This window comes from Leiobunum rupestre, chromosome 7 (assembly GCF_980474605.1).
Source record: "Leiobunum rupestre chromosome 7, qqLeiRupe1.1.hap1, whole genome shotgun sequence".
In the NCBI taxonomy this organism is placed as follows: Eukaryota; Metazoa; Arthropoda; class Arachnida; order Opiliones; family Sclerosomatidae; genus Leiobunum; species Leiobunum rupestre.
Window position 1 is genome coordinate 15779149 of NC_143390.1, and position 16067 is coordinate 15795215.

The window sequence follows — 16067 nt, forward strand, 5'->3', positions numbered from 1 at the left end:
TTTAATAATTAAACTATATTAAACTATATTAAAGAATTTAAAGAATTAAACTTTATTTCAACTTTAATTCTTTAAATTCTATAATATTACAAAAATATTGCTTTTTTATAAAACGTATTTACACAAAATACATTACCAGTGTTTTGGTAAACACTAATATAATAGTAGCAAGTTAACAGTGTTAACTAAACAGTAAGTTTTAAACTTCTGCAACTTTCAATCAATATTTAGCAGAACATGGAGCAGACGATACTTTACGTCTACGATAGATAAGAATAAGGGCGAGAAATAAGTAGTGTTAAATTGAAAATAAAAAATAAAAATGTAGTAAATCATCGATTTAGGGTATCATTTTAGGTAAAAATCCCAAAAAAACCCAATAAAACGCAATAAAGCCCAATGGGCTGGGTTTTTTTAAACCCTGACAGGAAGTGACGTAATCTCTTCTCATTTCTCACGAGTTCTCTTGAGAAGTGTGAGAATGCCTCCGAGCATTCTCAATTAGCCAAAAGGGGGATGAATTATAAATAAAAATGGCAGCTAATATTCTAGTCAGTATACTTAACGCTGAAGAAAATAAACAGTATGATATTTTGGTGGACGAAAATGAATTTCAGAGAATACAGAATGGTAAGTTAATTTCCGATGAAATCTTCCTTTTCAATTAATTCAAATGTTTTCTCCCTTTAAATCGTGTAAAAATAACATTTATTGTCAAGGCTTAGTTTACAACGTTCGTGAGATTCTCGCATGGATATATGAAATATTATAGATCCACAATTCTACGAGGGACTGATACGAAAGCGACAACTAGCAAACAACGTGTATTTTCTGGATGCGCTACGATATAGCGCCAACTTTCAACCAAAAGCAAATAAATAACACGTGACTTTAACTCCATGTTAATATAGGGTCCCCCGGCTATCAACATTATTAGCTAGATGAATACCTACGGCACCACCTTAGGCCTCAGTCATCTAGCGACTTTTAAAGCCATTAATTCAGGTGGCCGGGTCACAATGCGTAAGAGGGTGGTGGCAAGCCCCTCACGCCACGCGAGCCAACAGATCCCTACACCAAGTTTTTATGGATGGGGAAACCGAAGAGCTCGGGGAAAACCCCTTAAACCAGTGGGGAGAGAACTTGCAAACTCAAGGCCTAAGCTAACGCGTCCTTTTTAGCAAATACTAATTTTGGTCACCGATAGATGGCAACACGTACAAAGCTAAGCTATCCAATGTCAGTATGACTTGTGTACTTAAACGTATTGAGAGCATAGGCTTGAGCATGCTGGAACAATAGGTGAAAAATAATATAAAATCACGCCGGGTGGCATGAACCAAGAATCAAAGAGAACTCGCTGTTCAAACTTTAAAAAGCACGCGTGAATACTGGGAATAGGAAAATCACGGGTAATTTCAGTTCAATGTGGACAAACTTGGCCTAACCAAACTTTATCGCACGTACTGTCGCCTAAGCCTCGACTAAGCCTCTCGCAGTGATAGATATACAGAATTCTTGAGGCGTACCTCAGTAAGCCTTCCGATTTAGGCCACACCTACGGGGTCAAAATATCGAAAACCGTGAGTCCCCTTTAGATTATTAGTCCATGATGGAGTAGAGACTGAGGTTCTGTAGGGGGAAACGGGTGCGCGATGGGTGACTCGGCTTTGGGTTAGGGTGTGTAAGTGGCGCCACCTCTGAACAGTGCTTCCATCTGTAGGGAATTAGAAAAGGGAATCAGTTAGTTTTTCCTCATCGTTATTCGTTAATTTGACTTTATAAATATTCATACTTTTTGCATCGTTTGCTTATATTTTGATAAATTTATTTAAGAAAAAACGTTCTTATGACTTTTTAATTTGTCTGTAGCAGACGCTAGATCATATGCACTACCTCGGAGAAGCTAGCGCCGTTGCTCCACCTAGACTACTTTCGGTTGCGGATAGACAGGGATACAGCTGCACTATAAGCGAAGTGACAATTGCCCTACAACTGATTATAACATCAATCACATTGAAATATAGCAGATTTTTAAGCGTATTATATTCAGATTCAACAAGGAAGATTTTGGGGAATTTTTAACATTTAAGAGGCAAAAATGGGAATTTTTAGGTTACCTAGTGCAGAAAATAGGAATTTCAAATTTTCCAAAGTGGATGCACTGCCTCTGAACCGAAATTGTCGATTTGAATTCATAGTACTTCTTTCCATAAAATCCTCCCCGACTGTCTTGCCCTTCTGTCGAACATTGGTGCCAGAACTTTGACATCAGCTTTGGCAGTATAAAGAAAAACCTGTTGTATGTCCAGTTGCGGTTTCACAAATTCTATATTTGACTTTGACGGGGATTTTATGGAAACATATATTTAAATGTTCGGCGGCCTTGTAGCCAAGGTGGCTAAATTATCTCGGGCTTTTCTTTTGGTAGGGTGCTTTTCCTTTCGGTAGAGTAGCTAACATTTTTATTTATTATTTAACCATGATTTAACTATTTAATTACATGGAGACAACCTTCGATTTATGATGAACGCAGCTGTGTTTCAAATAAAAAAGAACCAGGTAAGAATTAATTTCAAGTAATTACCATATATAATATATTAGAAACAATATTTTACAGTTTTCTAAAAACCAATAACGTATATAATTTCATATTTAAGAAAAAAATAAAACTAAGATTACAAAAAGATAGAAAATTCGAAATTCAAGTCAAATTGATTCATTTTTTAAAAACATCCAAAAAATTAATTGAAGACGGGTTAAATGAGATGTCTACCATAAATCTAACCTTTTTAAGAAAAATATGCAAGTAAGTAGACATTTATTTTCTAATTTAATGAAATTTTTATAAATTAGAGTATTGTATAACATTAGCTCTTTTCAGTTTTCCAGGCTTGCATAAGTGAAATAAAGATAAAATAAGCCATGCATTTACAATTAAAATAAATGACCAAGCCGGTTTTGGAATGGCAATCGCAAATTTAATTGGGAAAGAGGAATTTTTTGTAGCTTTAAAACCTTTATTTGATAACATTATTTTCCTATATTTTTATACCTAAATTAATTTCGGAAATTATATATTTTGCAGCTTTTCAATCTTCTAGAAGAAAATGAAAAATTCCAGCTTATTAATTGTTTTTCTGTAAAAGGTTTTTAAATGCGGCTAAAGTGAAAAAAGTCTTAATTGGCAACGTTGCAGCCAAAACATTTAATTCTACTTTCGAATCAGTTAAAACATTTTAAACGAAAGATTCACTACAGAAAGAAGATAAATAATCAGTAAGAACTGAGAGTGAAAGTAGTTATGGAAAATTTAGAAAAAAATTAAGTTATAAGAGATAAAATTTTAAAACTGTGGGGGCATTGTAACCCGGCCACCTGTTTAAGGTATTAAAAGTCGCTAGATGACATGGGCCTAAGGTGGTGCCTTGGGTATTAGCCTAGCTGATTATTATTTATTATTAAAATGACAAAGCAAAATCGGATTTTAAAATGGTATGGCAAATAGTTTTAAATTGCCTGGGGAAAGGATTAATAACAAAAGCTCTATAAAGACAACCAGCTTAAGAAAAGAAATGAAAATCCAAAAGGTATGCAAGAAATGTCACAAGAAAGACGTAAATAACAAAAGAAAAATATCAAATAAAATAAAAATTAACTTAGACAATGTGTGTAGCAAAAATTTATTTATGCTTTGTTATACCTCTGCCTATCGAACCAATAATAGGGCTGAGCGGTGATTGATGCCGCCCTCAAGATGCTACCTTTAATAATCAGTTAGGCTAATACCCAAGGCTTGACTACCTTGTTTCTTCTTTCTACACTTGCGACATCTATTGTAAGCAAAACCAGTTAGTCTTAGAGGTGACCGGCCACCTTGGATTAATAATATAAGCCAAGTGAAGCTTATATTATTAATCAAAACTTCAAAATATTTTTATGGTTTTTTTGTTCTACAGTTTCTTGGACCTTTTATTACTTTTTTAATCGTTAACTAAATTTAAACTGAGGTCGTGTTTTCGGCAGCTTCCATTGTACGTTGACTCGTTTCAGGATGTAAATTCCCTGGAACCACTCGGTTCAACCTTTACCTCATATTAGTTTTAGTAAATTAACCGTCAAAATTTCGATTAATCATAAAAACTTTGGTTAACTGTTTATTTATGAACATTTTATACGAATAAACAACGGTTTAACATGCAAAAATAATCGTTTTTTTTATTATATTTTTTGGATAATTGTCGGCTTTGAATAAAAATAAATAATTGGATAATTTCCTATTCAAACGCCGATCTCTAGGCAACATAGTTTTGGACTAAATTAACACCATTGAGTTGCGGTGCAGGTACCACAAATACAACGATAGTTTTCTGTTTAACCTTGTGTTCCTGAAATTAAGTCGAGTGCTGATGTTTGAAGAGGTTTCACCTTATGATTTATCAAAAAGTATTTTTGATTTAGCATCAATGTCTTGAGAAATGGGTGGTATTTGGAGCCTTTTTAAAATACTTTTTATTCAAATCGAATTTTATTTACAACGATATCCTCCGGTTTTTTCTTAAACGCAAACATTTCAGGATACCTTTTTGATACATGGCCTAATATTGGCCTGAGAATTCTCCAGTTTGGGATCAATACTCTTCTTTATATCGTTAATTGCTTCAATTAAGAGTTCCCATACCTGATGGTTCGTTTCTGACTTTTCTAATGCAGAGCATGTTCTGATGCGTCACCGTTTTTCTAAAGTGCCTACGAGTTGCGACTTTATAGACTTTCATAATGAGGTGGCATTGTTTGCGACGGGGTACTGTTACGATGTCAGGCACAGCCCAAGAGCCATCAGACGTCCAAATGGGTGCCAAGCGATTAATTAAAACTTGACAAAAGCGGTGGTAAAAAAAACTGTTGCAATTACTCACGTACCGCCATCCTTTTTTTGAGCGTTATATGTTCCATATTCAGAATTACACTGAGCCGCTTTTAATAAATTTCTTTTGAAAATTGAAGAGCGAAAAATGTAGGCGTCCTCCCAGCGCGACAGCGGTGTTCAGGGAGAAGTTAGCTACCAGGAGACGCATTCGAAATTTTTTAAACTTTAGTTCCTAGATATTTTTTAAATAACTACTTTATTATTCATAGTTCATAACTAATTATATATTATTTATTATTACTAATTATTATCATTGAATATTATTTAAACATTCTTTATTGTAACTTTTTATTATTACTGATTATTATTTAAATATTATTTATTGTAACTTTTTATTGTTACTGATTATTATTGAAATATTATTTATGGTAACTTTTTATTATTACTGATTATTATTCAAACATTATTTATTGTAACTTTTTACTATTACTGATTATTATTTCAAAATTCTTAATTGTAACTTTTTATTATTACTGATTTTTATTTAAACATTATTTATTGTAACTTTTTATTATTACTGATTATTATTTAAATATTTATTCTAACTTTTTATTATTACTGATTATTATTTACATATTTATTCTAACTTTTTATTATTACTGATTATTATTTAAATATTTATTCTAACTTTTTATTATTACTGATTATTATTTAAATATTTATTCTAACTTTTTATTATTACTGATTATTATTTAAATATTATTTGTATCTTTTTATTATTAAGTACGGATTATTATTTAAATATTATTTGTATCTTTTTATTATTAAGTACGGATTATTATTTAACTATTATTTATTGTAACTTTTTATTATTTCTGATTATTATTTAAATATTATTAATTGTAACTTTTTATTATTAAGTAAGGATTATTATTTAAATATTATTTATTGTACCTTTTTATTATTAAGTAAGGATTATTATTTAAATATTATTTATTGTACCTTTTAATTATTAAGTACGGATTATTATTTTTAATTATTATTGTAAAATTTAATTATTAAGTACGGATTATTATTTTAATTATTATTGTAACTTTTTATTATTAAGTACGGATTATTATTTTTAATTATTATTGTAACTTTTTATTATTAAGTACGGATTATTATTTTTAATTATAGTTATCAATCATTTTTACTATAGTATGCAGTATTAATTAATGAACCCAAAAATATTTACGTTAATGAATGTAACGTTTTTATTATCAATTAAGAGGTTTTCATATTTTAAAGTATGTGGGATTAAACAAATCGTGTAAGAAAAAGTACATAGTACACTTTCTGCGCAATTTAAAGCCAGTTTTCGACAATCATTAGTGGACGTTTCCCTAACTTAGCGAAGGGCTAACCATTGTCAGATAAGGCGTACTCAACGCTATTAAAGGTACAAACTGTAAAGAGTACGCGTATAGTCAAAGGTACGAGCGTGTACACCGTTTACGTGGAGTGACTAGCCCCGTAACGGGGACGATAAAGTCCCAGAAACGCGACGACCGTCGAACCCGCGGTAATAAAAAAGTAAGATCTCAGCTCTTCCGAATGGCTTCGGGAGGAAAGAAAATTAATGGGGCGTCCCCTGAAATCTACTACATCAGAGTGAAACTTTATAACTCCCGCTTTTCCACATTTTATAAAGGCGAGACACGTACACGTTACGTAGTATCGAGTGACGGACTATCTGGGCGCGTGAATTTTATACGTAAAGTCTGAAAGGCGATTAATACTATAGAACTGTTATTTTATCTCCATTCTTTTATAAATCCTAGCTGAGAAGAAGGCGGTGTTTTTGCCTTCGCGATCATGCCTTGTCAAGAAGATACGCGGCTAGAAACGGCAAAGCGCCATTTGCCAGCTAACGTCCGGTAGTTATTAGTACATGGTCTGAAAAATGGAACGAAATTCCGGCTAAGTACGTCTCTCTTCTTTACTGTAATGAGTCGAGTGGGCCTCGGGTCTGCCGCGTTTATGAATTTGAAAGGATGGCGTGGAAAGAAGCGTCAACCGCGCGTCTAATCTGGTGGATGGTAGACCACTAAGCCGTCGCTAATGAACACAAATTGGTTATTCTTCCAAATTTTCTTCACTCTTTCTCAATTAAACCGCTTAATAGGTGCCGCGCTAAAATATGGGCGTGGCTTTTTTCATATCGACAGTCGCCCTTAAATTAGTGTATTCTATAATATATTACTTTTGGTTCATTTGCTGTTTATAGTTGAAATGAATAGGTCTAGTTTGTAGACTATTGTTATTATTATTATACGAAGAATAATGAAGAAATTTCATAATGAAATACGCCTTGGTACTTTTCAAATTGTATGATATCCGCCCAACACGCAATATGTGCATTACACGTGATGGAACACCATATACAAACATAAACTTTTGGTCTACGAATGTATTTACATTGGAGAGACGTTGCTCCAATATATCCTAGCCGCTATTTTGTGGATCCAAGTACTTCACTCTTTACCGCACACTTACCACTATGGCGACCACAACCTGGAGAAACTTACTAATCGAAATTCTTGATCTTCTTAACGACATTGTGAATCGCGCAGCTGCTTGTCGTGTCGCATTTCTCACGTGGTTTAGAATAATTCCTCCTTTAAACATGAACATGTACAGTCCTGATCAAAGTTTCTGGCCGTTTTCTTTTGGCAGCCATTTTGGGGGGCTTTTTGGAAAGAATACCTTCACGAAAATAATATTTAGTTAAAAAAATTGCGATAGCACCATTTGGGCGTGATCGTAGCCGGAAATAGAAAACCGCTCCAAAATGACATCATGAAAAAAATGAATAAATTATATTGTACCTACACTCTTGTCCGATCACACTCATGCAGACACCAAATCTAGTTGCATTTTGCAAATTGGATTCGAACTTTTAAAATTATTGACGAAATAGTGACGATGAAAAACATAAAAATTAACCCTAATTTCATTTTTAATTGAAACAAGAGCAATTTAATGAAATTAGGGTTAATTTCCAGGATTTCTTCGTCACTATATCTTCAATAACTTTAAAGGTTCGAATATCATTTGCAAAATGGAACTAGATTTGGTTTCTGGGTGTGATCACGCGTCGAACAAACGTTGACACGATATAATTTGCTCCCTCCAAAATGGCGCTAGCGCATTATTTTTCACTGCATATTATTTTCGTGAAAGTATTCTTTCCAAAACGCCCCCAGTCGGTAATCTACATAAAATAGAAACAAAATGGCTGCCAAGAGAAAACGGCCCCAAACTTTTGATCGGAACTGTACATCAAAAAGATTCTTCCAACTAGTTGTTTATTATTTAATACTCTCACCATTTCCAAATTAACTTTTCCCTTTGTAAGTTCACGAGTCGTTTACGTCACCCAATTCTGACTTTATAATAGTTGAACCGTCTTCGCAATTACGGTTCAGTCTTTTTCCTTAATATTTTGAATTACGAGCGGTAGATGGCAGCGTTGGTAAAATTGCGCCATGCAGCAACAGTATCGAGACAGAAATAATAGTAATATATGAGAGTGCGATCGAGGTAATCCATCATTGTCGTAAAAGTCACCATCTTTCGTAAGACTTAGCCTAGCTTCAACTGTATATAATACCAGAGAGAGAGAGAGAGAGAGAGAGAGAGAGAGGGAAAGCAAAAGTGCGAACCCAAGACTAATTTATCAAGCCACAGTTTTCCGAGCGACGCCACCAGTCCTACCTTTAATGAACTGTCCGTAATTAAAATAAACAACGGTAACAGTTGCTGAAATCTCGCCTTTCGTCCGTGTAAGTTTTCGCTTTAGTTTTAGATTAGAAGCCGCGCCTGTACAAATCGGGATTCAGTCGAGGCTACAATTTCAATCCCATACGCATTCCCACTTGATAATTCATCTTGACAAGCTTCAAAGTCTATCCGAATAGTTTATAGTACGTAGGCAAAGGCTGAAACCCCCTTATCGTAAACCGAGCATATTATTATTAATTAAAATACATTTTTAGGTGAACAAAGGGGGGAGGTATATTATCTCGGAACGATATCCTTTCGTATAAACGGCGTCTTAGTATATAATCGGGGAATAACAATTGCGGGCTATATAAATTCCCAAATTTACGACATTTATTATTCAAGTTTCATTTTAAGGAGAACGCGTCGAGGCTTAGTGTGAAATCCAAACGCGGATATATAAAGTTCACCCTTGTAATTCTACCAACCGCTCAACAGTTGTTCGTTTGTCTAGTACTTCGTCGCTTTAATTGGTAAGCGTTTTTACCATTTGCGGCCTTTCGAGGTACCCTTACCGTCGGCTGCTATCGCTATTTTACTTACTAAATCTCACCGCGTAGTATTAAATGGCTAATAAACATTACGAACCACGTAGGGTTTTCCATCCGAACGCGTTTCGCCTTTTTATATTCACCCTTCCGAGCGGTTGGTCGGAGGCTACGGATTCTCGCCAACAGGACATCAAAAATTATTCCGAGGCATGCACGATCTAGAATTATTCTCTCTCTCGAAATTAATTAAACCTTCGCCGCGCCGTTCCCTTTTACTCTTTTCTTTTTGAATAATAAGTAGTTATAAGGAGAGCTGGAAAATGTTACAACCCTCCCCTGGCGGCAGGCCTGGCTTATCATTCTTTTCGAGAGAGAGAGAGAGAGAGGCTAGGCCCAGTTTGTAGGTCTGGATTCTTAGGCCATAAAAAGCGCTCTTTCCTCTAGTTTTGCATTGGACTTAAAGATAGCACGTAGTGGAAATTGAAGCGTGTTCGCCTCTCGCATTCCATTCTTCTCTTTACTATATTCGTAAAAGTCCGGCCTTGGACGTGGTTAAAGCTCGGATCGACTCTGTTTACATTTTGCGAGCGCCCCCTATATCCCCGCCCGCGAACTAAGGCTATATAACGAAATACAGAGCGACCACTTCCGAATAGTTACGAAGGGAAAGAATGTATCCATAGCAACGCGACGTCACTAGTCGATATTCCCGGCCGGCCACCAGCGCGCGGACTATTCCATCGACAAGCCCAGGAGCGGCCGAGTCACCCGACGTGCACGATCGAACCGAGCCGAGGCCCGCAGCTCTGCTCTTTTCTGTCAGCTTCGTTCCTCCTGTTTCAGCATCCTTCGGATCCGCGTACTCTCCAGCCTCCAAATGTCTATTCCTTCTTCGGGTGGTTTTCTTTTTGGCGTTTTTGGTTGAAGGAACCAATTCCTTTATCCCCCCCGGGGGAAAGTGGATACCATGGCCTCAGACCACCCTCCTTTTTAAGGATGCGAGTCTCATCAGAACCTGGCTCTATTTCGTTGTATATTTTAAAACCTTTAGAGGCTATGCTGTAAAAATGCCCAACATTGTTGTTCCACAAATATGGCTACTTTTTATGTATTGCCTTTAACGAAAATAAAAATGGTAACCGTGTTTAGAATAGGTGATATCGCCATGGGTCTCGATGCAGACATGTCATCAATTTTTAAATCATTCCATGGATTGTGACCCTAATTTCTGTCAAACACTTATCAGATTATTTTTTAAATTTACAGTTTGTTGGTTATTTGAGTTAAAATAACGGGCAGTTTTTAAACAGTGACAAAATAGCTTAAAGGCCTAGGTTTTCTTCTGCCTGTCCCCCTTTAAATTAGGATAACATGTTCAGCGGTTGGCCTATCACCAGGGTATTTGTGCTCCACTAAAGGCCTTTTCACACGAGCCAACTTTTCAAATCAAAATGCTGAGTCAGCAAAAATGGATCAGTGATCCATTTTTTACTCGCGTACTTTTTTGGTGGATCAACTCATCGAACTTTTATTCACACGAACCAACTAGTTGACTCAACTCAAGTTGACTCATCTAGATGGGTCAAAAAGTTGGCTCGTGTGAAAAGGCCTTAAGTTAATTTAAAAGGGAACAGGCAGAAAAAAAACCTAGGACTTAAATAAAAGTGGAAATTCTTTTATAGAAAAACCGGACATTGGTGTTCCACAAATATGGCTACTTTTTTATGTATTGCCTTTGGCGTAAAAAAAATGGTAACTGTGTTTAGAATTAGTGATATCACCATGGGTCTCGATGCAGACGTGTCGTTAATTTGTAAATCATTCCATTGTTACCCTAAATTATATCAAACACTATCAGATTATTTTTTTAATTTACAGTTTGTTAATTATTCGAGTTAAAATAACGGGCGGTTTTTATACAGTGGCAAAATAGCTTAATAAAAGTGGAAATTATTTTATAGTAAAACCTTTTAGCCTTTTAATCCGGTGACCAGGACGGCATCGGAAATTGTTTTTTTCCCTCGTAGATATATAGCCTTCTCTTAACTTTTCTGGATTTTTATCCCTATAGCGTAACCGAACGAAAGAAAGTTCAGTTTCTAAGGAGCTTAAAATAATCCAAGTCCACTGCTCCGAGCGAGATTGTACAACCGGTGACCCCTATAATCACCTCTGGCTCCTTTCCTCTTAAATTCCTCCCTCCCTTCCACCCCCTCGCCCGTCCCCTCCTCTCCGAATCTCTCTCTCTCTCTCTATTCTACTGACCCGCTGGAAGCTAATCTCATCCTAGTAGTGTTCTAATCGACTGATATTACCGTGAAACCCTTTCTCGATATTAGCTAAAATGATTGACTCTCAGTTATGTGACCGCGAAAGTGCGTCCTTGTAGCATCGTAATATACCCTTAGAGCCGCGATGGATATAGAACGTTGGTGCTATGTTATTAATAAGCGTAACGCACACCTAATATGTCTGAAATGTTTAAAGTGTACCCTCCCAAAATAGCCATCCCGGTGTTCCGAATGGTTGTCGTTGTTATGGTCTATTGAAGGGGGTAAATCGGCTGAAATTGGGCAGTATAGACGGTTGAAAGCCACATCTCGTAGCCTATGAACTTTGGTCACCAACGGATGTGAGTTTGAAAGGTCAAAAATTCAAAAGATAATGCGATGCTAGGAGAAATACGTAGAATGCGAGGCCTGGTTTTAGAGGTCCGTGAAAAAGTGATACAGAATCTATGGTATCATTTCGAAAGTATTTGTTAGGTGCAGTGTAACAGTTAACTAATTTTTTATTAGTGAAGTATTAATTAAGGAAAATTAAAAAAATACTATTTAGAAAGTAAATTATTCAGTAATTACTCAAATTACTAATTTTTTAGTTAAATAATTATCTTAGCAATCAAATTATAATTTATGCACATTATCATGACGTAATTTCCTAATTTATAAACGAAACTAAATAATTTAATAACTAACAAGGAGAGTACCCGAGGTGTTTATTGCCAATTTTGTTCAAAGTCGGGCGTAATGTAGACCTATATGAGATATGAAATTTCCCAAAAGGAGACGTTGCACTACCCATTCGTTTTGCTATAGAAACCGAAAATGTTTTTGATCACTTAAAACAATAAAATCTCCATTTAAAAAAGCATAGGATTTTCTCGGTTTCACAGGGTCCTAGCTATGAAATATTTTGAAAATCACGAAATGTGTAATTTGGACCACATTTAGGTAAATTTCATCAAGTTTGGGTAAATTGAAACATTTTTAGGGTAAATTTGTAACAAATTTTGGGTAAAATAAGGGAAAAATCTTATTTTGGTTGTAAGTGGTCAAAAACATTTTCGGTTGCCATGGCAAATCTAATGGGTAGTGCAACGTCTCGTTTTGGGAAATTTCATATCTCATATAGGTCCACATTACGGCCGACTTTGAACTAAATCGGCAATAAACACCTCGGGTACTCTCCTTGTAAGTACAATGGAAAATAAATTTGAAATTTTCTAATTTACGACTAACTTAATAATTTGGCAAATTTTTAAGTTAATAATTTGGCAAATTTCTAAGTTAATAATTTGGCAAATTTATAAGTTGATAATTTGGCAAATTTATAAGTTGATAATTTGGCAAATGTTTAAGTTAATAATTGGGCAAATTTCTAAGTTGATAATTTGGCAAATTTTTAAGCTGATAATTTGAAAAATTAAAAAAGGCTGGGAAACAAAAATTTAGGTTCACAAAAATTCTACAACTTGCAATAGAACCAAAAATATTATTCCTCTGTTTTTGACATTATACAATTTGTCATTTTTGTACTAATTTAATAAACATATCATAAGTATTTAAATTTTTATATAAGAATAATTATTTTTAAGCTGCTAAAAAGGGGACGTTGTCTAAAGAATTCGCAATATTTTAGGTATAACTTTTTAGATGGAAATATGTATCGTTTTGGGGTGGCAATCGGCTGTCTATCTTTCAAAAATATATTAGTTGTTGAGAGTACCAGTTATTAAAGCCAAAACCAAAAATTAATGTTTATTCAAACTTAAAGTAATCTCAATAAATCATGTTTTTAAATGTCTTTTTTTCTCGTTTGGATCACTGACGAATTTCGATATCTTATATTGTATAAAAAATTAGTTATAAATATTTAGTCATACGGTAATTAAATAGCAAATGTTAAATATTCGTGTATAAAATGTTTGTCAAAAAAGTTACCTACATTTTTACCTAAAACCACACGCCGTGCAAAGTCCACCAAACATATTTGTCATACTGATATGAATGGTCGATTTCACATGTTATAAATAATTATAAACTTTTAATTTTATTTAATAACATCAAATTGAAAAACACTGAAGAGCCGAACACCAAAATGCTTTATTGGTATAACTGTAATTTAAATATTAACTTAACTGCAATCTATAAATATAACTGCAAATTTGTGTTGTTGTTAAGACCCCATCAACCTGAAGCCCTAAACATTGGCCTAGATCGCCTACGCGTATAAAAGCCGCCTAATATGGCTGACGTTTTGAAGTGCCGCAATATTAGCCATTATAATAATTTTATTACCATAATTTCGGAATAGCGTATAGCGTAATTTAGAAAGGCGCAATTAATATTAATGAAGCGATATTCGTTAGTATACTCTAGAGATTCAAATTTATGCTCAAAATCAAAATACTGTTTTATATTTTATTTTTAAAAGTTGTTTAATTACAATTACGTAATTATGAAAAGTTTGGAATAAATCTTAAAGAGAACTCGTAAATAAATTATTTTAAAACATCAAAGAATGAAATAACGTTAAATTTCTTAAATTGTTAAAAAAAATACGCAAATTCTTTGGAAAACCGATAGCGAAAATGAAAAAGAACGTTTTAATGAATTTTGTGGAAGCGCAATTTTCGTATCGGGTAATACGTAACAGCCGTACAACAGCAACAGCGACGACTGGCGGCGAGGCAAGATTTTAAATGGAAATTTAACTGTCCGGTCATTAGTCTAACCACTTTGCTCTCTCTAGCACAATGGCGAGCTTATTTAAACTGTTGCGGGCGAAATCCTTTTCCCTACGAACTCCCTCGAACCGGAGTCGGAAAAAGGAGCCCGGAGGTGAAGCCGAATCGACCAGGTTTTCCGTAATCGGTTTTCCGATAAAGAAATATGGGGGGAACGTCTACAACGGATATAGACGCGAAGGATTAAACTGACGCGTTGACTGGACCGTTTCCCCGCCTTCGGGCTGCCCCACCGGCTAGTATATAACGGGAAAGATCTGTCTGTGTAAGAAAAAAGTAACACGGTGTTTGTCGCGCCGTGGAAAATAGGGTAGGAGTGCGAACCCGTCTGTTCTTTGCGGAGGAACACGGCCCAACTACAATTAGGGACGGGGAACGATATTTAAACGGTCGTTTTCGGAAACAATGGAGGAGTCGCGAACCAGTTCCTTCCGACTCAGCCACTCACTCCTCAATCCTTAACCCTTTCTTTCCGGACTACTACCGCCTACTCGCTGTGGAAGAAATTTACATAAAAATACTATTTCATACTTTTTATTGTCCAATGTACCACTCTCTGCTAATTTTTAAACATAATATTTAGCTACAATTTGATACTTGTATAGATCAGATACTTATTCGCTATTTCGAATTACCCCTAAGGCGGTGCGATTAGTGGTTTTAGGCAATTGAGTCGGTTATCGAGTATCAAAATAGTTTTCATCGAGTATCAAAATAGTTTTCATCGAGTATTCGAGTCGAGCAATATTGAATGTAACGTTAAAAGGAACTACCTATGGACTGTAATGCAAATGATGATAAAATTAGCGAATTAGTAGATTAGTCCATTATTAAAAGGGATAAAAAAGCTAAACCGTAAACAAATTTGAAGAAAATTTTAAAAAATTTAAGAAAATTTTAAAAATTTGAAGAAAATTTAAAACATTTGAAGAAAATTTAAAACATTTGAAGAAAATTTAAAACATTTGAAGAAAATTTAAAACATTTGAAGAAAATTTAAAACATTTGAAGAAAATTTAAAAACTTACATAGCTCGTATAGGTTTTCGAGCAAATATAATATGCGAAACTCGGACCAATAGATCTTCGAGTGAAAAACTAAATTAAAAAAAAATCTAATTTTTCGAGTAATATTGAAGTCGAGTCGAGTAAGCGAGTACTTGATTAAGGGACAACTTTCTCTTATTCGAGTCGAGCAACTAAAAAAAACCTAGAGTCATATTTTTAACGAGTCGGGTTATCGCGTACTTGATTAGGAGCTGGTTTTATTCAAGTAATTATGAAATTAAATTTAAAAGGAGTAAAAAATAACTTAAATATTCCTTTAATTTAAATAAACCACATTCTCCACAACTTTTTAAGTACCGTTTATTGCCCCCCATAGAGTAGTAAAAAACCCTCTTTGAACTTTGAAGCAACGAGGATAGAAAAACCAATACTTGACGAGTTTAGAGAGCAGCTTATTCGAGTAATCGGTAATCGACGAGTATTCTCGAATTACTTATTCGAGGTAGAGTTTCGAGTACTCGCACAACCCTAATTACCCCCATAAATGTCCGTTTATTGATATGGATTTTTTTGGTTAATTACCTTATCCCTGAACAGTGTTCTGAGGTAAAGTTTTCGAACTAAATTTGACTATTTTGTTTATATTTTGTACATATATTTTTTATTTATTGTTTCCTCCCAATTGTAAACGCTACCCCAAGTTGGATAGTGGGAAAATAAAAAAATTAATTCATCTTATATTTTTAATGAAAACTCGGAGATTTTGCAAGTTATCTCCCCACTGGTTAAAGGGGTTTTTCCCAGAGTTCTTCAGTTTCCCCTTTCCATAAAAACTTGACGAGGTT

At 34.6% G+C, this 16067-nt stretch overlaps 1 protein-coding gene across 2 annotated transcripts in view; it reads left to right on the forward strand.

The window, feature by feature from the left end:
• The window catches only part of LOC149934897 (Kv channel-interacting protein 4-like), a 141501-nt gene that overhangs the window by 23920 nt on the left and 101514 nt on the right, over positions 1-16067 (forward strand). The window lies entirely within an intron of this gene.